Source organism: Anomalospiza imberbis, chromosome 39 (assembly GCF_031753505.1).
Source record: "Anomalospiza imberbis isolate Cuckoo-Finch-1a 21T00152 chromosome 39, ASM3175350v1, whole genome shotgun sequence".
NCBI lineage: Eukaryota > Metazoa > Chordata > Aves > Passeriformes > Viduidae > Anomalospiza > Anomalospiza imberbis.
The window spans coordinates 266,411-289,260 of NC_089719.1; the positions used below are offsets into that span (position 1 = coordinate 266,411).

General features: G+C 52.9%; 1 protein-coding gene and 2 long non-coding RNA genes across 3 annotated transcripts in view; 1 reads left to right on the forward strand and 2 right to left on the reverse strand.

The window, feature by feature from the left end:
* LOC137464210 (zinc finger protein 850-like) overlaps positions 1-22,850 on the reverse strand; it is a 711,331-nt gene that overhangs the window by 108,691 nt on the left and 579,790 nt on the right. The gene's annotated exons all lie outside the window — the stretch shown is intronic.
* LOC137464227 (uncharacterized) overlaps positions 1-22,850 on the reverse strand; it is a 433,227-nt gene that overhangs the window by 76,867 nt on the left and 333,510 nt on the right. The gene's annotated exons all lie outside the window — the stretch shown is intronic.
* LOC137464226 (uncharacterized) overlaps positions 9,716-22,850 on the forward strand; it is a 234,995-nt gene continuing 221,860 nt past the window's right edge. Inside the window, exon 1 of the long non-coding RNA XR_010994089.1 lies at positions 9,716-9,778. This is a non-coding gene — a long non-coding RNA (uncharacterized lncRNA). The remainder of the gene's footprint in view (positions 9,779-22,850) is intronic.

Below are 22,850 nucleotides of genomic sequence, written 5' to 3' on the forward strand. Positions count from 1 at the left end.
CCTTAGTCAGAGAGGCACCGGGACCCCTGAGGGTTGCAAGGGTCCCTGTTCTGGGTGCCAAGATTTGCCGTGGGCAGTGAGGGAAGACAAGCACACAATCAATATGATTGATAAGCAAGCTCTGATTTATTCAAAGATCCTGTCAGTTTATACAGTCTTTCACAAGCAATGTTAGCAACAAGCTCTCATTGGTTAATTCATAAAGGTTCATTGTTACATGTTCTCCTATGTGCGGTTTCAGCTGCAGCTAAGTGTTTCATCTGCTAGCTTGATATATTTTACTTTGCTAGGTACATCTTGTTTTACATCCTGTTCTTGTGCAACTCATATCTCAAGGATATGCTGCTTTTTTGCTATCTGTACATGCACAGTGTACTGTTCCTAGGCTAGGCACAGTGCTGTTTCCCAGACCCAGACACAATGCTGTTCCCAGGCCAGTTTCCCAGGCCAGAGCTCCTCCCGGGCACAGAGCTCAGGTCTGGGGTCTCAAACAGAGGATTGCTGGAACAATTGTTCCATCAATCCATGACCCTGTTCCTGCAGCCATTCCCCAACACCTGGTGAAGCTGTGACAGCTCCAGCTGAAGGTGTGTCCTCCTCTGCTGAAGATGTGACAGCTCCTGTACCCATCTGTGAAAAATGCATATTTTATGATTGGCTTTTCGCAAATATTAAATTGAATATTATATGTATTATGTTATATTCATTAGAAGTGTTGTATTAACATTTTAATAGTATGGTAAATGTAGTTTTGTAGTTAAAATAGAGCCTATGTATGTGGGTTTTTTTTTTTACTAGCTCAAGCAAGAGATGAGATAATGAAGAAACTCTTCACACAGAGATGACAATGATGGGGGCCCATAAAGAATTACTGCCTCCTTATCAGAAAAGACAAACATTCTTCCACCTTCTCTCCGGCTTTATGGAACCACCAGGATTAAGGGGAAGAAGTTGACAAAAACCAGAAAAGTTCTTAATTTGCAAGGAATTTATGCATCATGTATGAGATGTATAAATATGCAACAGGCTACTGCTTTTAAAGATTATTCCTTTGTTCACAAGGCATGCTTATTGGGCTTAAGTGCCCGAGAGCATCCGGACGTCTGTAATTCTTTGCTTTTTATTGTCTTATACTTGTCCTAACTCTAAATTTTCATTACTCTAATTGTATTACTATTTTTATAACCATTTTATTATTATTAAACTTTTAAAATTTTTAAAAAACCAAGTGATTGGCGTTTATAACAATCTACAATATGCTAAAAATTGTAAAACCTAAACTTCTCATCCATGTGACATACTAAACTACACTCTCCAATCCCTAAAATCCCTAAATGCCCGTTGCCCCCGGGGGATGCTGTGTCGGTGTTCTCCTTCCTCAGCCCCGGGGATGCTCCGCTGGTTGCCCTGGTCCTCCCAGTTCCATCGTCCTCGTTCCAGGGTGATGCTCCGCTGCTCTGGGTGCTCACTGTCCCATGGGATGCTCTGGCGGGGTCCTCCCCCCTTCCCCCGGGGCATTCCTCACCGCCGTCCGTTGCCAGAGGTGGCTCCGGGGCGCTCCCGGGGCTCTGACGCCGCCAACGCTGCCGCTCCCATCGCCGGGCCCGCACTGAGCCCTGTGTGCCAGCACACGCCTTTTATAGTCCGGGCAAGCCCCGCCCTCCCGCCGACAGCCAATGGGAGCGCAGTGATGTCATAGTGGTGAGGGGCTGAGTGTCAAGGCCGCTTGTGATGTCACAATGAAGGGGTGGGGCCAGAATGAGAGAGCGATCTGATTGGATGATGCAGAAGGCGTTCCTGCACTGATTGTTCCAGGCGCTGATTGGTTGGATTGACGCTGGGGGAGGGGCAAGGCGGGGAGTGGGCGTGGCTCACATGGGGGGAGTCCCAGCCCCATTCTGGGGATCCCAGGCCCATAGGGAGGGGTCTCTGGGGGTCCCTGTCCCATTTCTGGGGGTTGTAGGTTCATGGAGATGGGTCTGTGGTGGTTCCAGTCCCATGGGGATGGGTCTCTGGGGGTACCAGCACCATTCTGGGGGGTTTTAGGGTAATGGGGAGGTTTCTCTGGAGGTCCTAGCCCCATTTCTGGGGTGGCCAGTCCATAGGGAGGGGTCTTCTGGGGGTCCCTAGACTATGGGGAAGGGTCTGTGTGCTCCCAGTCCCACTTTTGAGGGGGAATTTGGGATTTGTGTGGGTGGCGAGTGACTCGTGGGGACAGCAAAGATCAGCCACAGAATTTAATAAGATTTTTTGCCAATTTTACTTTGGAAAACACCTTACCTTTGGAGGATGCTCCGGTGGGGGTCCGTGCTCCTTCTGCCTGATCCCGGCACTGTCTTCATCGTTGCCTCGTGGGGATGCTCTGCTGGTGTCCTCCCTCCTCACCCCGGGGCATTCCCGGCCGCTGGCCGCCGTCCATGGCCGGAGGTGGCTCCAGGGCGCTCCAAGGTGCTGAGGATGTCAGCAGCCCCCACTGAGGCCATCCCTGCCCAGAGACCGTGGGGGAATGGGCAGACAAGGAGAGCGTCCCTGGGGCTGGGGCAGCAGAACTCAGAGGCACCAGCGGCTCCATCTGGGAAATGGAGTGTGGAATGTGGCTGTGAAAGCCCTGCCTGGGCTGTGCCAAGCAGCACACACAAGCCCTGACTCCCATCCCCCAAACAACTCTCTCAAGGAGACATTTAAGAGGAATTACAATTGTTTGTGTCCTCTGAGTTGGATGCACTGGAGAAATACCAACAAGAGATTCTCATGAGCTCAAAACAACAAAACAGCCTTTACTGGGAATTTTAGAAAACCAGAGAAACTTTGGTAAAAGGATTAACGTGACATTCAATGAACAAAAACACTTCCCAAAGCATTACCTTGGCCCATTCAACTTCACAGACCATTAGCTCATTCAATTTTAAGTTAATCAACATTTGCACGAGGACCAAAATAGAAGAAATAGACACAGAAAGTGAGAAAGACAAAAAATATACAGAGAAGCACACACAGAGCTACCAACTCCTGGATTTCAGCAGTGTTCAGATAGAAATTCCAAGAGGAGGTAGGGTCAAGATGTGTGCTTGCCTCATGGTCAGCCTTAATTTTCCCTTGGTGTTCCGGGGCCCTTCCCCCAGGTGGGACTTGCGGTCATTTGGTCACTCAGGAGCTGGGCTGGGGGCTCCAGAGGTGGCTGTGGAGCATTGCCTGTGCTGTGCCAGGGACTGGCAGACACTGCTGGGCTGGGATAGAGGCTCTGGGGGGATTGAGGTTCCAGGGCAGGGCAGGGCTGGGGTTCCAGGGCAGGGCAAGGCTGGACCTGCCTCTTCCTCCCCACACATGAAATGTTTCCAGCCAACAATCTCCTCCCGTCTGTCACAACAGGCAGTGTTGGAGGTGAAATCCCAATTCTGGCCAACCATTTTTTATTCCTTTGGGATATTGTGATTAGTATTCTTGGAAAGAAAACTTGCTGAACAAGTGTGATAACACAGAGAGCGGGAAAACAGAGATTGAAAGGAATGAAGATTTTAAAATTGCGCGGTGCAGAAGAGATCCACAGACAACCACTGTAAACACAGCTGAGAGATTCAGCTTGGAGTAGAGTGGAACTCATTCACTGAAGATCTCTGGTGCACAGGAATGCAAAGACTGAGGAGTAAAGGAGAAAGTCATTCAGTCATTTAGACTCCTGGAAGCATTGTCTAGAGATCTAAAAAGCTATTACATTACAAACCTAAAACATCCCCAAATGGATTGATAAGTGTGATGTGCACATCTCTGCTGTTTTCAGAGTCAATGAAACTGACAATTAGGAATGGGAACCCAGATGTTTATCTCCATTACTCTAACAACACCTTAACAAGGCACTTTAGGAGCTGAGCACTAACATTCTCACCCTGCTGTATTTCCTTTACATTTGAATTCCGGCTGGTAGAAGAAGAGATCTGGCTCTAATTGCTCCCCAAGTTAGCTGTTGCACTTTCAGGTTAGGAGTACGTGTAAAATCCAGCTAATCACTCTCTCTATCCATGAATATTCCACTACTGAACTGACATACAGAAACATCCTTTTTCTCTTTGTACCTTCCTAAGTGGTGCCCTAATTAACAGGAGATTTGTGTAACTCACACAGGGAATCACCAAAATTGCTGAAATTGACTCTCAATTTCATTAAAAAGGCTTCTGAGAAAAGGCTCGACAGGATCACTAAACAAACTGAAACTTGGAAGAGAAACATGCATTTTAGCACTGATCAAGAGAAAATAAGAATAAATCCTCTGAAAATTCCAAGCAGAAGATAAGGAGAAAGACAGGAAGCACAGGGAGAAAAAGGCAGGGCTTTAGGGAGGTGGGAGGGTGTCCTTCTCCTTCCTCCCCTCTCCTGCAGGCTGTGACAACGGCAACAGAGAGCAGCTCCTGATCCTCAGCCCTCCCCAACGTGCTGCAGCAGCCAAATATGGCCACAGAGACAGATGGCAACTGTGCCATCTGCCAGGACACCTGGGATGACGTGGCTTCTACTCTGCCCTGTGGCCACCAGTTCTGCCGGAGCTGCATCCTGCGGTGGGCACAGACAAATCCATCATGCTCACTGTGCAGAGGAGCAATAGAGACTGTCAGGTTATCTGATGATGCCGGTGACTCTCTAGAGATTGTCATCACAGCCCCTGAGCAGCTGCCAGCAGCCACGAGCTCATCCGAGCGAGCTCCCGGCGGCCAGGACGAGAACAACCCCCATGGCCCTGTGCCGGCCCATCCCTCTTCTCCTCAGGAGACACCAGCCAGAGCTGTCGGCGCTGTCCTGCCCAAGGTCTGGGCAGGACTTTTTCCGTCGACAACGGGAACTTCTGGACCCTGTGCGGACTTGGCTGAACCAGAGGATGGAGGCCATCCAAAGGGAGCAGTGGTGGATGGCAAGGAGCACAGAGTGCCATCCTATATGTTCTCTGTGTGTGTGGGCCAGACCAGGAGGTCATGATCCAGAGTCTGCAGGGCTTCCTGGAGGAACACACAGTGCCACTGGTCTAGGGCACCATCGACATCACTGTGAGACACTGCAGCTCAGGGGCCCAGAGTCTGCTGCACTCCCACGCTGCCGCAGATGAGGATGACAGCCCAGCAGCCAGCAGCTGCTCCAGCAGCTCCAGTTCCATCTTCTCCAGCTCCCCCAGCCTCTCCAGACCCAACAGCCACAGTTCCCCCAGCTTCTCCAGCCCAAACAACCCCAACTCCTCCAGCCCTAAAAGCCCCAGACCCAGCTCTTGGACTCTACCCAGCAGCCCTCAAGTCCCCACAGAGGAAGAAGAGGAAGCTGCCACAACGGAGACCCCCCCCAGCAGGGGTCAAAGCCATCCCCCAGTTGTGCCGGTGTCCCCAGAGCAGGACCAGCCCCAGGATGAGGCAGGTCCCTCTGATCCATCTGTCCAAAGCACCAGCCTCAGACCCTCTGGTCCCACCCAAGGCAGGCACTGCTTGCCTGGGTGGCCCCGGCGGTCCCTAAAGAGAAAGGCCTAAACTCTCCCCACCCCTGCAAGAGGCCCCCCAGCCAGTAGAACTAGCAAGGCTCTTCAACTCCTTATTTTTAGAAAAATAAATAAATTGTTGTTATTTCCCCCACACAGTCTCTGGGCTCTGCTTCCTCAGCCTTCCCCTTGTGCCCCACCGAGGGTGGCACCCATGTCCTGTGGGGCACCAGCCTTGCGCCCAGGGCCATATGGGCAGCTTAATTGTCTTCAAGGCCAATCTTGCCTAAGAAGAAGATGCCTGGACTTTCATTTGTCTCAATGTCAATTCCACTCTTGGAGTTTTTCCCAGCTTTGTCCTTCCCAAGGCCGTTTGTGCGAAAATATCTCTGTACTCCATCCTGGATCTTATGAGCATCTGCAAACAGCTGTTTTGTGATGCTAATTACATATCACTTTCCCCTATTACTTTTTAACAAATATTTTCTAAAATATCGATATAGTTACAATTATTGGCACAAATCATATTCATTTATCACATCTCTATCTGGCTTTGTTTGAAGGTGTAGGCTCAAAGCAAACTCCCTTAGCTCCTCCCTGAGCCCTGGCCAAGAGGAGGATGAAACCAGATGTTCCCACACTAGAAGTTATGGTAGCTTGTTTATTCAACAGTATAAAATCTGGGCCCTCTCACTTGGTGCAAAGTTGGTGGCCTCGCCTGAGGGTGGGCGAACCACATAGGAATTCCCAGTTACTGGGAGTGCTTCTCCAATCCCTTGGTGTGACAGGGCATCCCCAGCTGACGTGTGTGTCAGGACAATGGTCAAGTATTAGGGTAACTGGTGATGTATCTTTCTGAATCCCTACAGGCAATCTTTTCTAGTAATAATCAGGTGCATTGCTTAGCTTATCCTTTTGTACTTCTGTGCTGCTTTGCCCTACAGTCAATGACACTTCTTCCTTAAGCTGGGGTGGGTGTCTTTGGTGCTGACCCTGCCAGCAAGCCATTCCCTTCAGAATTGGACTCGGTGGATCCCTTCCAACACAGAACATTCTGTGATTCTGTGATCACTTCTACAAAGTTTGCTCAGAATGAGTTTCAGCTAAAACACTTGGAATTATTTGCTGAAATTAGAGTTGGTAGATGGAACTCTTGTTGGTAAACAATGGAGGGAGAGAACAGCTTCATGTGGGTTTTTGGGGCGTTGCCCCAATTTTGTGGGTTCCTCCCTCCATTTTGGGATTTCACACCTCCGTTTTGGGGGTCTCCACCCAGCGATTTTGGCTTCCACTCCTTCCACTTTGGGGTCCCCCTTTAATTTTGTGCACCCCATCCCCATGTTCCACACATGCCCAGCGGCCCCAGTGTGCACTGAAAGGCCAGCAAGGGACTGGGGAATGCTGGGACCCACAGTGATGTCAGTCATCCCTCCTGGTTACACATAGGACTCCTTGGCCCTTTTTGGGGTGCCCTGGAGTGCCAAGGCCACGGGGAGGAAATGTCTTTGCTGCCACGCTGGGCAGGATCTTGCTTGGCCCATTGTGGCCTCATGTCCCCTGTCTCTCATTGTCCTCGGACAGCCCCTGTGTCCCTGCACCCCTCTCAAGAGCAGGACTTTGGTGCCAGCACCCCAAGGCTCCAAATCCCCGCGTTGGCTCTGTCCCTATGGTATCCCCACGCGGCCGTTTGCGCCGGGGCCGTTGTGACAGCCGGCGAGCGGCGCCATGGCGGAGCTGCCGCTGCCCGCCGGGCTCAGAGCCAGTGCCTTCCCCGCCAAGCTGTGGCGCCTGGCGAACAGCCCCCGCGTCCGCTCCGTGCGCTGGGACAGCCGGGCCCGGGGGCTGCTCATCCACCGCTCCCTCTTCGAGCGGGAGCTGCTCAGCCCGGGCGACGCCCAGGGCCCGGCCCCGCACACCTTCAGGGCCACGCAGTTCCGCAGCTTCGTGCGCCAGCTCTACCGCTACGGCTTCCGCAGGGTGCCGGGCCGGGTTGGCTCAGCTGCGCCGGGTGATGCCGGGGCTTGGCTCCACTACAGCAACCCCTGCTTTCGCCGCGACCGCCCCGACCTCCTGCTCCGCATCAGGCGCCGGAGCGCGGCCAACAGGCAGCGGCCGGCGGCGGGGCGGGAGGGCCGCAGGCGCCCGCCCCGCGGCTCCCAGCAGCTCCCCGGGGCGCGGCCGCTGCCGCACGGGCGGGACGGGCGCAGCCGCTTCCAGCCGCTCTCCAGGGAGCGGCCGCCGCTGCCGCCCGGGCGCCCGCCCAGCGGCTTCCTGCTGCTGCACAGGGAGCGGACGCTGCCGGACGGGCGGGAGCTGCGCAGCCCCCGGCCTGGCCGCTTCCAGCCGCCCCCCGGGCAGCGGCCGCTGCTCGCCCGGCGCCCGCCCTGCGGCTTCCACCTGCTGCACAGGGACCGGCCGGTGCCGGCCCGGCGGGAGGGGCCGAGCCGCTTCCAGGAGCTCTATGGGGAGCGGCCGCCGCCCGCCGAGCGGGAGCTGCTGCGCATCCCGCCCTGCGGCTTCTTCGGTTTCTACGGGGAGCCGCTGCTGCCGCTCGGGCGGGAGGGGCCTCGCAGCCGCTTCCAGCAGCTCTACGGGGGGCAGCTGCCTCCCATCGACCGGGAGGTGCTCAGGATCCAGCCCTGCAGCTTCCAGCAGCTCCACAGGGAGCAGCAGCCCCCAGCCTACGACCCGCGAGGTAGGAAAAGAGTTGTAGCCTTGCTTTTCCCCAAAAGGTCATGAAAAGGGACTGTTTGAAGTATTTTTCCACAAGGCTCTGTCATTCTCGGCCCAAAATTCTCAAGCTTATTTAGAAGGGGCACCTAGAAAGGCAAAAGATTCTCTGCCTGGTTTTCCTGCCTGCTTCCTGTGATGGTTGATCCAAGGCAGCAACAGAGATCTGTGTCCCAGAGCCACATTGTGGAGTGTGAGCAATGTCTTTGTATTCTTGCAGCCACCTCGGGCACTTCAGCCCCCAGCGCTCCACCTGGCAGTGCAGGTTATGCAGCATCGACGGCCTCCGGCTCAGCCTGGAATGCACCTGGCGAAGAGCAATTGCCACCAGTGGATCTTGGCTTGGCCGTCGAGCAAATGATCCGGGAGATCAGGAGATCCCTGCCTGAAAGGTCTCCCTCTGCTCAGGTAACCCATTGGAGGGGAATGGAAGAGGCTGGGCTGAAAGCTTTTGAACGCTGTTACATGGAGAAGGAGAGTAACCGTATCCTTGATGTGATTCCAGCAAAATACTGAATGATCTTTAGTTTTCTTTTTTTCTATTGTTCTTTCAAGGGCAATATGAATGTTGCCCCTGAGTCTTCAGGAGGGGAGCCTGTGAACTGGGCTGTAGCAGAGGAAACTTCATCTGGCACCGAGAGCTGCGAGAACAGTTCCCCAGAGCCCGAGGAGCCTGGTAAGGACAGAGCCCCTGTTGGTTTAGAGAGGTGTGAGACGGCTGCTCTGAGCCTGCCTCTGGCAGGAAGGGAGACGGGAAGAGTTGAGTTCTTGTCTGCAGGGTTGGTGCTTCCTGGTGCCTTTAGTTCAAAGGCACATGCACAACCTGCTCGAGCTCTGCCCTCCACGCTTCGCCAGAGGCTTGGGCACTGAGTCCTCTGCTGTGGCAAGAGAGCAGGGAATAAACCTGACCTTGTGGGAGTTGTGCCACCAAGCTGGGTGTCCCAGTCTGGTTCATACCTCAGCCCCCAGCAGCCTTCAGCCATTTTGGTGAGGACTGTGGTCTCTCTGTCACTGGGACTGTCTGTGTTTCAAGCTCTCGTGGGTGCCATTTGCACTGTGGGTGCTGAGACTTTATTAGAATACTTAAATACTTTACACAGTTCCGTTTTGAAAACTTGGAAGGATCCCTGTTCTTTATAGAGCAGGCTTGAAATTGCCAAGTGAGAGTCTGCCTTTCAGGCCATCTTTTAATGTCCCTGATAGAAGGACAATTGGTGCTCAAGGGACACTTGCACAAGGGCCAGGATTGTCTCAGTGTTCCCTTTGCTTCCCAGATCCCGTGTGATCAACGTGTCCAGGAGGGCTGCCCTGTGTGCCAGGAAGAGACAGAGAGCCTGTGACCATTGGGCAGGTAGAATTCCTCTGTCTCTAGTTATATTTATAGATGTGTATAGTTCTATTTATTGATATATGTAGTTGTCTTTATAGATTTATGTAGTTACATTTATCTATTTACATAGACAGAGATTTGTCTAGTTAATTTATTTTTAGTTTTAGGTGTATATATTAATATTTTTAGATGTGCAGTTATAGTTGTAGATGCCCATAGTTGCATTTATACATGTGTATAGTTACATTTACATATATATAGTTATATTTGTAGATAGGCATATTTATATTGATAGATGGGGGTTTAGTTACATAGATTGATATCTGTATGGGTGTAGGCCTCTTTTTAACCTCTTCCCCTGCTCTGCTTCCTCCCTCACCTCTTGCTTTTCCCCCGTGCCCCCTGTGTCCCCTCTCCCTGTGCTGGGTCGGAGCTGGCGGCCGGGCCGGGCGGAGCAGCAGTTCCAGCCCCGGGTGTCCCTGGAGCGGTGGGAGCTGCCGGTGGCCCCAGGCACTGTTCCCTGAGGAGCTGCTGAAGGACGGTGAGACTGAGGGGGCTGAGGGGGCGGTGACGCTGAAGGGACGGTGACCCTGAGGTGCTGCTGGGGCTGAGGGCTGTGGGGCAGCCGAGGGCGATGGTGGCACTGAGGTGACAGGGAAGTGGCACAGGCCGAGGGGTGGCGGGTCTAGGGGGACGGGATGGGTCAGAAGGGACTGAGGGGCTGAGAGGACTGTGAGGGGCTGAAGAAACTGAAGGGGGCTGGGGCTTTACCGAGAGCATGGCGGGGCTGAGGGGATGGAGGGGGCCGGCAGGGAGCGCAGAGGGCTCCGGGACTGCAGCTCTGCCAGGCCTTGGAACCAGTTGCAGAGCCTCCACTTTTGCCACAGCTGCAGTGGAGACCTCGAGAACAGCCGGAGACTGACGGGAGCCAGCAGGGAGAAGCTGAAGGCCAGCAGCAAGAGCAGGGAACGGGGACCTGCTGCTGCCACGCTGGAGAGAGCCCGGGTGAGGCCCCAGGGCCGGGGAGGCAGGGTGGGGCTGAGGGTGGCGTGGGCTGTGGCCGTGGGCACTGCCCGGCGGGGCAGCAGCGGGCCCTGCCCGTGCCGGGGCTGCTCAGCGCAGCTGCCCCGGCCGGCACAGGGGCTGTCCTTGGGTAAGGCAGCTGTGCCGGCAGGGCCCGGGAGCTGTGCCGGCTGTGCCGGGCTGCCGGGGCTGTGGGACAGTCCCGCCGCGGCTGCGCTCACCACAGCCTGGCCCGCTTGGCTGCTTTTTCTTTCTAACCCTCCTGGGGAGGCTCTGAGATCTTCCCTTCCCTGATGGAAGTGCAGCTGCTGCCAAGGAAAACGTCCCCATACTGACTCAGTGCTCCCTTTGCTTCCCAGCTGTGCCATCTGCCGTCCCTGTCCAGGAGAGCTGCTCTGCACGGGAGGAAGAGCCCGAGGGAGAGGCTTTGAAGATGGGGCAGCAGCAAGAGCAGGGAACGGGTTTTATAAGTTAAAGTAAATAATTTGTCTGATCCTTTAGGGATTGATAAAAAGAATTTTATTGATTACAGCAAGCAATGACAAGCAAACAGCGCTGGGTGCAGCCGGGGAGTCAGTGCTCCGCCAAGGCTCACACCGCTTCCCTTTTCCCACGGTCCTTTATTCTCCCCCTTCTTCCGCGTGCCTTGTGGCTTTTCCGGGAGTACTCTGCCCGTGCGCCTCCAGTTGCTAGGGGGTCGCCGCCTGCTCTCTGGTGGTCGTCTGGATGAAGGCTCTCCTCCTCTTCCTCGCTGGGGGTTTATGACCCTCTAACCATCTTTCCATAGATGGTTCCACACCTCCAGACCCTAGTTGTACAGTCAACTTAAGGAGTCAGCATATCCTCGGGTTTCCTGTTATTCACAAAAACCTCTTCCTTTGCCTGAGTTCCTGTTTAATGATGAACAAAGAGACTTCTCTTATCTGTTACAAGGGGTCTGGAACACAAGTCCTGTGAGGAAAGACTGAGGGAGCTGGAGTTGTTTATCCTGGAGAACACTCAGAGGTGACCTTATCACTCTCCACACTCCCTGAAAGGCGGTTGCAGTCAGGTGGGGGTCGGTCTCTCTCCTCACAGCAACTGACAGGACCAGAGGACAGTGTCTTAAGCTGCACCAAGGGAAATTTAGGTTTTATATTAGGAAAAAAGTTTTTTATGGAAAGTGTGATAAATTACTGGAACTGTCAGTCCTGGGAGGTGGTGGAGTCACCATCATGGGATGTGTTTAAAAAAAGACTGGATGTGGCACTCAGTGCCATGGTTTAGCTGAGGTGGTGTTATGGCATGGGTTGGACTTGATGATCTTAAAGGTCTCTTCCAACCCAACAATTCTGTGATTCTGTGATTGTGTGACATCACAGACCAGGTTGTGACATCATATAGATGGCTGTGACATCCCTGGTTTATTATGTGACATCACAGAGCAGGCTGTGACATCAGAGCATGCCTGTATGACATCACAGAGCAGAGCAAGCTGTGAGGTCAAAGAGTGTGCTGTGACATTATAGGGTGGCTGTGTTCCATCACTGAAGGTGTTGTGACATCACAGGGTGGGTCTGTGAGCCCACAGAGGTGCTGTGTGACATGTTAAGTGAGTTCTGCCATCACAGAGCAGGCTGTGACATCACAGAGGAGGTTGTGATGTCACAAAGTCAGCTGTGACATTACAGGCTGGCTGTGTGACATCACAGAATGGGCTGTGAGGTCACAGAGAAGACTCTGCCATCAGAGAAAAGGGCTCTGTGACATCACAGAGCAGCTGTGACATCACAGGGTGTCTGTGACATCACAGGCTGGGCTGTGACATCACAGGGCAGATTTTGTGACATCACAGAGCAGACTGGGACCTCAAAGAGCAGGCTGTGACATCACAGGGCACCTGTATGAAATCACAGGTGGCCTGTTACATCTCAGAGTGGGCTGTGTGACATCACAGGGGCTGTGTGAGGTCACTGGGGAGGTCACTCCACCCCGGCCCCCTCCCAGTTCCCCCCAGAGAAGTCCAATGCTGCTCGTGCACAGCGGGGTCCCCTGTCCCCCTGGGTCTCCCCGCCCCCGGTGCCGCAGCCTCCCCCAGAGGATGTTCCACAAGATCGACCCCAGAGCCTGACACGGGGACGGGGGCCGGGGCTGTGGGGGGGTGGGACAGGGGGACAGGGACCCCCCGGCAGCATCCCCGTGTCCCCCAGGGCCAGAGCCTGGCCCAGGGCTCCTTCACCCTGTTACCAACGAGGGCTTGAGAGCGCTGAAAAAATCCCCAGCAAGGGATCAGCAAAAACCAGATTTAATATTAAGTGACAGCACCACAAATTTCCTTGGCAAGAGTCACTCTGCTCCTGACTGGACACTGCAGGCACACCAAGGCAACAAAGAAACAACAAAACCAAACAGAATCCAGGCAATCAAATCAGAAATGAGCTGAGACCTGGGGCTTTCATTCCTATGGAAAAGAACTGTCCTTCTCCTGCAGGTACCCATGGCCAGAATTAGGATTCCACCTCCAACACTGCCTGTTGTGACAGAGTGGAGGAGATTGTTGGCTGGAAACACTTCATGTGTGGGGAGGAAGGGGCAGGTCCAGCCTTGCCCTGCCCTGGAACCCCAGCCCTGCCCTGCCCTGGAACCCCAATCCCCCCAGAGCCTCTATCCCAGCCCAGCAGTGTCTGCCAGTCCCTGGCACAGCACAGGCAATGCTCCACAGCCACCTCTGGAGCCCCCAGCCCAGCTCCTGAGTGACCAAATGACCCCAAGTCCCACCTGGGGGAAGGGCTCAGGAACACCAAGGGGTATTTAAGGCTGACCACAAGGCAAGCACACATCTTGACCCTACCTCCACTTGGAATTTCTGTCTGAACACTGCTGGAATCCAGAAGCTGGTAGCTCTGTGTGTGCTTCTCTAAATCTTATTTTTCTCTTTCTGTGTCTACTTCTATTTCTGTCATCTTACAAATTTTGATTAACTTAAAATTGAACAGGCTTAGAGTTTGTGAATGAATGGGCCAAGTTAATGCTTTGAGAAGCATTTTTTGTTGATTGAATGTTGTATAAGACATTTTGCCAAAGTTTCTCTGATTTTTTTAAGTTCCCCAAAAATGCTGTTTTGTTCTTTTGAGCTCCTGAGAATCTCTTGTTGATATTTCTCCAGTGCATCCAACTCAGAGGACACAAACAATTGTAATTCTTTTTAAATGTCTCCTTGAGAGAGTTGTTTGGGGGATGGGGGTCAGGGCTTGTGTGTCCTGCTTGGCACAGCCCAGGCAGGGCTTTCACAGCCCCATTCCACACTCCATTTCCCAGATGGAGCCGCTGGTGCCTCTGAGTTCTGCTGCCCCAGCCCCAGGGACGCTCTCCTTGTCTGCCCATTCCCCCACGGTCTCTGGGCAGGGATGGCCTCAGTGGGGGCTGCTGACAGCCTCAGCAACTTGGAGGCTGCTGCTGAATTTTACTGCTCCAGAGGCTTCTTCAGCCTTCAGCTCTTCAGGAATTCAGTGTCCCAGAGCTCATTAACATTCAGAACAGATTAACAAGCCAAGCCTCTGGGAATTGTTTGATTTAAGTTTTCAAATATTTTGTGGGTGATTCAACAGATCTCAGTAGTATATTGAAAGTGAATGTATTTTAATTACAAAGACAGTGAGAAACCATTATTCAGATCCTGTTTAGGTTTTTTTTTTTCTGTTAATACATTGATATGTGCACTCTCCAATTGACACTGAATCCAAGTACCTCCTCATGCAGTTGGAACAGATATGAAAATCAAGACCCTTCATGGCTGACAATCAATCAGACTCTGTCCCTACCCCCACCCCACCATTTCCCCCATCCAAGCCCTGGCACTCAGATCAGCCTTGTGCAAATCTGAGCTCCCTCCAGCCCAGGCTGCACCTGCAGGTCTCAGCTCCTTGGCTCCAACTCCCACCTGCTTTCCCTGGAGAAGGAGCTGCCCGAGACACAGAGGGATGTTCATTTCTTGTCAGCCAACAAACCCAAGGGAAGGCACAGCTCCACCAAATGCAAAAGTCATTCCTCTGCTGGATATTAAATCCACTGTGCACAGCAGACAGTCTCAGAGCAATGGAAAACACCTTCTGTGCCCAGCACAGATCCCAAGGTCCCGCCTAACCCTCCCTGCCCTGATTCTGCCCAGATTTGCTCTTTGCACACAGGAGTCACAGGCTGAAGTCAGGAGCTCCCTCCATGCCCAGAGGGAGGAAAAGAGGGAAAGTGGATGAAGAGCTCTCCTGTGCAGAGCCAAGGTCCAAGTGCCTCTGCAGTGGGAACCACAACTCATCAGGTTTGTGTCCTTTGGGCTCAGGGATGGTGACACTCAGAGGCACAGAAAGGTTTCCTGCCAACAAACACAAGTTGAACATTTGAACAGTTTAATAACCATCACAGCTCTTCCCTCAGCTCTCTGTGATGTCCCAGCAGCATCTGACATGTCCCCCATCCCCAAGGGATTTCCATACAGGAACAGTTTTAGACAGAGACACAAAAAAAAGGTAATTTTGTGATAGATATAAATGTAAGTAAGGTGTTGACTAATGTGATATTTATTGGAACTTCAGAAAGATTTGGCAACTCCCTGAACCTCAAAGCAGGAAGCCAGCCAGTTGAGAGCCCCTTGAATTACCAGAGAGCACCGAGATGAGGAAATTTGGGAGCAGCAGAAAGTACATAGATGCAGCTGGTCTAGTGAAGAGATGTCATTAGACAAGGCCATTTCAACAGGAGAGCTGGAAACACCTGAAGGAAGAGGGAGATGATATAATAGGAGAATATAGGTGACTCAAGTAGATGGGTAGATAGATATTTCTCCTCATTCTGCCATCAGTACACATCCAGGACATTCCTGTTCCTAGAGGGAAAACATTGGTGTTTCTTTAAAGTTCTCAAGTGACCCAGATAATAAAATGTCCTTGTATAATATCAAATGTACAAGTATTAAAACCTATACCCCCTTTGAGGAAGACATCAGCTGTGTGCCCTCGAACAGGCAGTGCCACTTGTGCCCTGAGCTGCCGAGCTGGGATTGGATCTCTCAGAGAGGAGCTGAGGGAGAGCAGAGCACCTTGCAAGCTGCAGGTCCCTGCCAGCCCTGCAGGGCTCCTGTGCCATCAACATCTGCTCTGCTCCAGCCTGAAACAGGGCCCAGCATGGTGCCGGGACCGTCAGAGAGCTGAGGTGTGTGCTGGAATTCAATGCCCTCCCCATGGCGCAGCAGCCCTGCATTTCCCTGCTCCAGCCTTGGTCTCCAGCACAGCCATGGAGGCTCTTTGGGCTCCTGAGTGTTCCTGCTGTGTCCATGCCCCCAAGGGCACAGAGCAGCCTCCTCTCTCGGGCACTTGCCTGTTTTCCATGCCTTGCACAGGCGCTGGCCCTGCCCCACAAGGCCTGGGCTGAGTCCTGCCCTGCACGCTCAGCCAGGCTGGGATGGACACTGATGGTTTCTGTGCCAGGCTCTCTGAGCCCAGCCCAGCTCCCTGCAAGCTCTGCCAGCTGCCCTGAGCTCTGTGCAGCACCAAGGGCCTCTCCCCAGCACAGCCCAGCCGGCTCTGGCCCCACAGCTCTGCTCAGCCCAGGCTGCTCTGGCCACTGGCCCCACGGCCTCAGCCCCTGGCCAGGGCACAGCAGCAGCTGCAGCTCAGCCAGGACTCAGCCCCAGCCATGGGGGAAGGGGCTTGGCCAAGGCCAAAGGAGGCTCCCTGGCTGCCCTGCTCCCCTCGGGCTGAGGTGCTGAGAGCTCTGCAGCCCCTGCTGCCATCCCATCTGCCCAGGCCAGCACAAGAGCCCGGCCTTGGGGCCCTCCAGAGCTGCTCCTGCTCCAGGCCCAGGGCCCATCCCAGAGCTGGGGCAGCCACAAAGCTGTGCCCATTGCTGGTCATTGCTGCTCTGATGGGGATGGATCCTCGGCCACTTGGAGGTTGCTAATGAATTTTACTACTCCAGAGGCCTATTCTTTCTTGAGCTCTTCCTTTTAGGAATTCAGTGAGAAAGGCTCATAAAGATTTGTTTAAAACTTCCAAACAAGAACAGCCCATGGGAATAATTGATGTTTTCAATTCTTCTGTGGTTAATTGGACAGATTTCAGTAGTGTATTTAAAGTGAATATACTGTTTTGAAAACTATGCAGAGAGAACTCTTTTGTCCTCTTTTCTTTTCCAGTTTATACTGTTTATAGATTGATATCAGCAATGTCGGATTGATATTGACCCCCAGCACCTCCTAATGCAGTCTGAAAAGATGTGAAAATCAAGACCCTTCATGGCTGACAATCAATAACACTTTGTCCCCAACCCCTCCCCACCATTTCTCTCATCCAACCCCTGGCACTCAGAGCAGCTGAGGAATGGAGTCACACCCAGGGGTGTCCCCAGGGCTCAGGATTTGGGCCAGGTCAGTGAAATCTCTTGATTGCTGATCTGGACGAGGCCATCGAGGGCACCCTCAGTCAGTTCCCAGGTGAGCCCAAGCTGGGTGGGAGTGTGGCTGTGCTGGAGGGCAGAAGCTCTGCAGAGGGATCTGGACAGGCTGGAGCCATGGGCCCAGGACAATTGGATGAGGTTCACCAAGGCCAAGGGCCGGGTCCTGCCCTGGGCTCACAACCACCCCAAATCCCGTGCCCTGCCCCTGATCCCCCAGCCTGTCCTGTTTCCTTCATCCCTGCATTGCCAGGGACTTTCTGGGACAAGGGAGCTCTGCTCTGGGAATGGAGGGAGGTCCAAGCGTCACCACTGGAGTGGGAACCACAACTCATCAGGTTTGTGTCCTTTGGGGGTCGGAAACTGGTGAGAGTCAGAGGCACAGAAAGTTTCTCTTCATGGCCAACAGACCATGGTTGAACAGGACACAATTTAATAACAATCACACTCTTCCCTGAGCTATGTGCAACATCCCAGCAGCATCTGATGAGTCCAGCATCCATAAGTGATTCCCATACTAGAACTGATTTTAGACAACCGTGGTTCTGTGATAGAAATAAACACAATTAAGTTCTTCTATCAGGATGATTGTCCTGCAGTGGGGGCAAAACAGCTCAAACAATTCCTGATTTGCAAAGCTGTCAGTGGTGGATGGCGAAGAGATGTCACAGAGCCCTTTTCTATGATGGCAGAGTCTTCTCTGTGGCCTCACAGCCCGTTCTGTGATGTCACACAGCCAGCCTGTAATGTCACAGCTGACTTTGTGACATCACAACCTCCTCTGTGATGTCACAGCCTGCTCTGTGATGTCACAGCCTGCTCTGTGATGGCAGAACTCACTTAGCATGTCACACAGCACCTCTGTGGGCTCACAGACCCACCCTGTGATGTCACAACACCTTCAATGATGGAACACAGCCACCCTATAATGTGACAGCACACTCTTTGACCTCACAGCTTGCTCTGCTCTGTGATGTCATACAGGCATGCTCTGATGTCACAGCCTGCTCTGTGATGTCACATAATAAACCAGGGATGTCACAGCCAACTGTATGATGTCACAACCTGGTCTGTGATGTCACACAATCACAGAATCACAGAATTGTTGGGTTGGAAGAGACCTTTAAGGTCATCAAGTCCAACCCATGCCCTAACACCACCTCAGCTAAACCATGGCACTGAGTGCCACATCCAGTCTTTTTTCAAACACATCCCAGGATGGTGACTCCACCACCTCCCTGGACTGACAATTCCAGGAATTTATCACCCTTTCCATTAAATCTTTATTCTTAATATCCAACCTAAATTTCCCTTGGTACAGCTTAAGACACTGTCCTCTGGTTCTGTCAGTTGCTGTGAGGAGAAAGAGACCAACCCCCACCTTACTGCAACCACCTTTCAGGAAGCTGTTGAGTGATAAGGTCACCTCTGAGTCTTCTCCAATCTAAACAACCCCAGCTCCCTCAATTGTTCCTCACAGGACTTGAGTTCCAAGCCCCTCACCAGACTTGTTGTCCTTCTCTGGACATACTCCAACCCCTCCATGTCCCTCCTAAACTGGGGAGCCCAGAACTGGACACAGCACTCGAGGTACGTTGCCAGTACAGGGGAGGAATGCCAAGCACGCCAGTGCCAAGTACAGGGGAAGAATGACCTCCCTGCTCCTGCTGGCCACACCATTCCTGATCCAGGCCAGGAGCCATTGGCCTTCTTGGCCACCTGGGCACACTGCTGGCTCATGTTCAGCCTGCTGTCAACCAGTGCCCCAGGTCCCTTTCTGCCTGGGCACTGTTCAGCCACACCGTCCCCAGTCTAGAGCTGTGCAGGGGGTTATTGTGGCCAAAATGCAGGACTTGGCACATGGATTTATTAAATTTAAACTTATTGAACTCTGCCATCTATCCAGCTGTTCCAGGTGTCCCTGCAGAGCCCTCCTACCTTCCAACAGATGGACACATGCTCCAAGTTTGGTGTCATCTGCAGATTTACTAATGAAAGCCTCAATCCCCTCAGCCATGTGGTCAATAAAAATATTGAACAGAGCTGGCCCAGCACAGAGCCCTGAGGGACAGCACTGGTGACTGTCCCCAGCTGGATGCAGCACCGCTCACCACCACTCTCTGGGCCCGGCCATCCAGCCAGTTCTGAACCCAGCATAGAGTGCTCCTGGCCCAGGCATGGGCTGCAGCTTTTCCAGGAGTGTGCTGTGGGAGACAGTGTCAAAGGCCTTGCTGGAGTCCAAATAGACACATCCACAGCCTTTCCTGCATCCCCCAGGAGGGTCACCTGGTCATAGAAGGAGACCAGGTTGATCAAACATGACCTAGCCCTCCTAAACCCCTGCTGGCTGGGTCTGACACCCTGGCCATCCTGGAAGTGCTGTGTGATGGCACTCAGTGTGAACTGTTCCATGACCTTACCGGGTACTGAGGTCAGGCTGACTGGCCTGTAGTTACCAGGATCCTCCTTCCCACCCTTTTTCTGAATGGGTGTCACATTGGGCTGCTTCCAGTCATCTGGAACCTCACCAGTGAGCCAGGACTGCTGGTAAATGATGGACAGCGGCTTCACAAGCTCATCTGCCAGCTCCCTCATCACCCTGGGGTGGATCCCATCTCGTCCCATGGATTTATGAACATCCAAGCAGCTCAGCAGGTCTCTGACTGCCTCCTCTCTGATAATGGGTGCACCATTCTGCTCCCTGACACCATCTACCAGCCCAGGAGGAGAGTTGTCCTGAAGGCAAATCGTCTTCTCACTAAAACCTGAGGCAAAGATGCCATTAAGCACCTCTGCCTTCTCCTCATCTGCAGTTATTAAATTCCCTTCCACATCTAATAAAGAACAAAGATTGGTCTTACCCAGCTTTTTACCATTGATATATTTGTAAAATCTTCTTTTATTATCCTTTAAAGAAGCTGCCATTTTAAGTTCAAACTGAGCTTTGTCTTCCTAATTTTTTTTCCTATATACCCTAGCAAGCCCCTTAAATACCTCCTGAGAGACCTGACCCTCCTTCCAAAGATGATACATCCTCTTTTTATTCCTAAGTTCCTTCAAATCCTCCTTGCCCAACCAGGCTAGATGTTTGCCTTGTCGACTCGTCTTTTGGCACACAGGGACTATCTGTTCCTGTGCCCTCGGGATCTCTGTTTTGAAACTCGCCCACCTTTGCTAAACTCCTTTGTTTTTAAGGGCTGCTTCCCAAAAAACTCTCTGAATACGTCTCCTAAGTAGGCCAAAGTCTGCCCTCCGAAGTCCAATGTAAAAGTCTCATTAGTGTTCCTCCTGACTTCACCAAATATTGAAAATTCTATAATTTCATGATCACTGTGCCCCAAGTGGCCTCTAACCACCACATCTCCCACCAGCCCATCTCTATTGACAAACAACAGATCTAACATAGTCCCTCTCCTGGTGGGCTCACTCACCAGCTGCGACAAAAAATTGTCCTCCACAAACTCTAAAAATTTCCTAGACTGCCTCTTTTCAGCTGTATTGAGTTCCCAGGAGATGTCCAGCAGGTTGAAGTCACCTAAAAGAGCAAGGGCTGATGATCTAGAAACATTCTCTAGCTGCTTGAAAAATAACCTGTCCAGCACTTCTTCCCGGTTGGGTGGACGATAACAGACTCCCAGTAGGATGTCAGCCTTGTTGGCCTTCCCCCTAAGTCTCACCCATAGACATTCGACTCACCATCATAAGTTTCAACATCCGTAGCATCAAAACCCTCCCTAATGTAAAGGGCCACCCATCCACCTCTTCTCCCTTTCCTGTCTCTCCTGAAGAGCTTGCAGCCATCCAGTGCAGCGCTCCAGCCATGTGAGTCGTCCCACCCTGTTTCTGTGATGGCAATTACATCACAGCTCTGCTGCTGCACCATGGCCTCCAGCTCTTCTTGTTTGTCACCCATGCTGTGTGCATTGGTGTACATGCACCTCAGCTGGGCTGCTGATTTCACCCCTAACTCAGGCTTACCACCCATGAGCCTGCTTCCAGACAACCCAGCTGTATCTCCCTCCCCCTTCAGACCTAGTTTAAAGCCCTCTAAACAAGTTCTGCCAGTTCATGAGCTAAAATTCTTCTGCCCTTCTCAGGAAGATGGAGCCTGTCTGCTCCAAGCAGGCCAGCTGCTGTAAAAGTTGCCCCATGATTAAAGAATCCCAAATTTTGTTGATTACACCAACCCTTGAGCCACTCGTTGATAATGTGAGCTCTCCTATTGCTTTCACTATTCTTCTTAGCCACCAAAGGGACTGAGGAAAAGACTGTCTGGGCCCCTGTCCTATTAACCACCTGACCCAATGCCCTAAAGTCCCTTTTAATTGCCCTGACACTCCTGTTTTCAATCTCATCGCTGCCAGCCTGGGGTATCAGCAGTGGGCAATAATCAGAGGGCTGAATCAGCCCAGGCAGTGTGTCAGTGATATCCCGTACCCGGGCCCCATGAGGCAGCAGACCTCTCTGTGGGGTGGGCCTGGTCGACATATGGGGGGGCCCTCTGTTCCCCTCAGGAGGGACTCACCCACCACGATTACCCTTCTTTCCTTTTTGATGTTAGAGGTGCTGATCTGTCTCACAGATTAATCATAATTGGGAGGCTCACTGGGCAGATAATTTTCTTCTAAACCATCTGGCTGACTCTCCAGATCCAGGGGATAATACCGAATCTGAAGTGGCACCTGGCTTGGGAGAGGGGGTTGAGAGGGATTTTTATTATTACCTCCTCGAGTAGGTACCCACTCCCACTCCCCTTCATCGGCCAGGTGTCCTTCTATAGCCTGACAGTGGGAGGTGTGGGAGACAGCAGGAACCAAGGAGAGCATTGCTGCCCTGCCAGACCTCATGGAACCAAGGATCCATTGTGACACTGCAGGGCCCTGGGGCACCACGGTGCCATTGTGACACTGCAGGGCCCAAGGATCCAAGGGACTTTGTGACACCAGAGGGACATTGTGACACTGGGAGGCCTCACGGAATCATGGAGACCATTGGGACACTCTGGGGCCTCATGGAACCATGGTGACACCAAGTTGTCTGGGGGTGTTGATCTGCTGGAGGGCAGGAGGGCTCTGCATAGGGACCTGGACAGGCTGGATCCAGGAACCAAATCCAACAAGGTGAGGTTTAACAAGTCCATGTGCCAGGTCCTGCACTTTGGCCACAACAACCCCTGCAGCGCTACAGGCTGGGGACAGAGTGGCTGGACAGCGCCCAGGCAGAAAGGGACCTGCAGGGACTGATGGACAGCAGGCTGGACATGAGCCAGCAGTGTGCCCAGGTGGCCAAGAAGGCCAATGGCTCCTGGCCTGGATCAGGAATGGTGTGGCCAGCAGGACCAGGGCAGTGATTCTTCCCCTGTGCTGGGCACTGGTTGGGCAGCACCTCGAGTGCTGTGTCCAGTTCTGGGCCCCCCAATTTAGGAAGGACCTGGAAGGGCTGGAGCGTGTCCAGAGAAGGGCAACAAGGCTGGTGAGGGGTCAGGAGCACAAGTCCTGTGAGGAGCGGCTGAGGGAGCTGGGGTTGTTTATCATGGGGAAGAGGAGGCTCAGGGGAGACAAGGCGGTGTCAGGGCACAGGTTGGACCTGATGATCTCCAAGGTCTTTTCCAGCCTTGCTGATTCTGGGATTCTCTGAAACCACCCTTGGAGCAGTTGCAGGAGGAGCCCTGGGCCTCCTCTTCAGAAGCTCCAGCAGCCCAGGTCCCTCAGCTTCTCCTCACAGCCCCAAAGCCCATCCTGTCAGTCCTGCAGAGCCTCTGCAGCCCCTCCTCACTGCCCAGAACAGGGAGCCCCACAGCCAGACACAGCAGCCCAGATGTGCCCCCCTGGCCTGGGGTGCCTCTGGCAAGGGAGCAGCGCGAGGCACTGCAGGAGCCTGCAGACAATTCCTGCA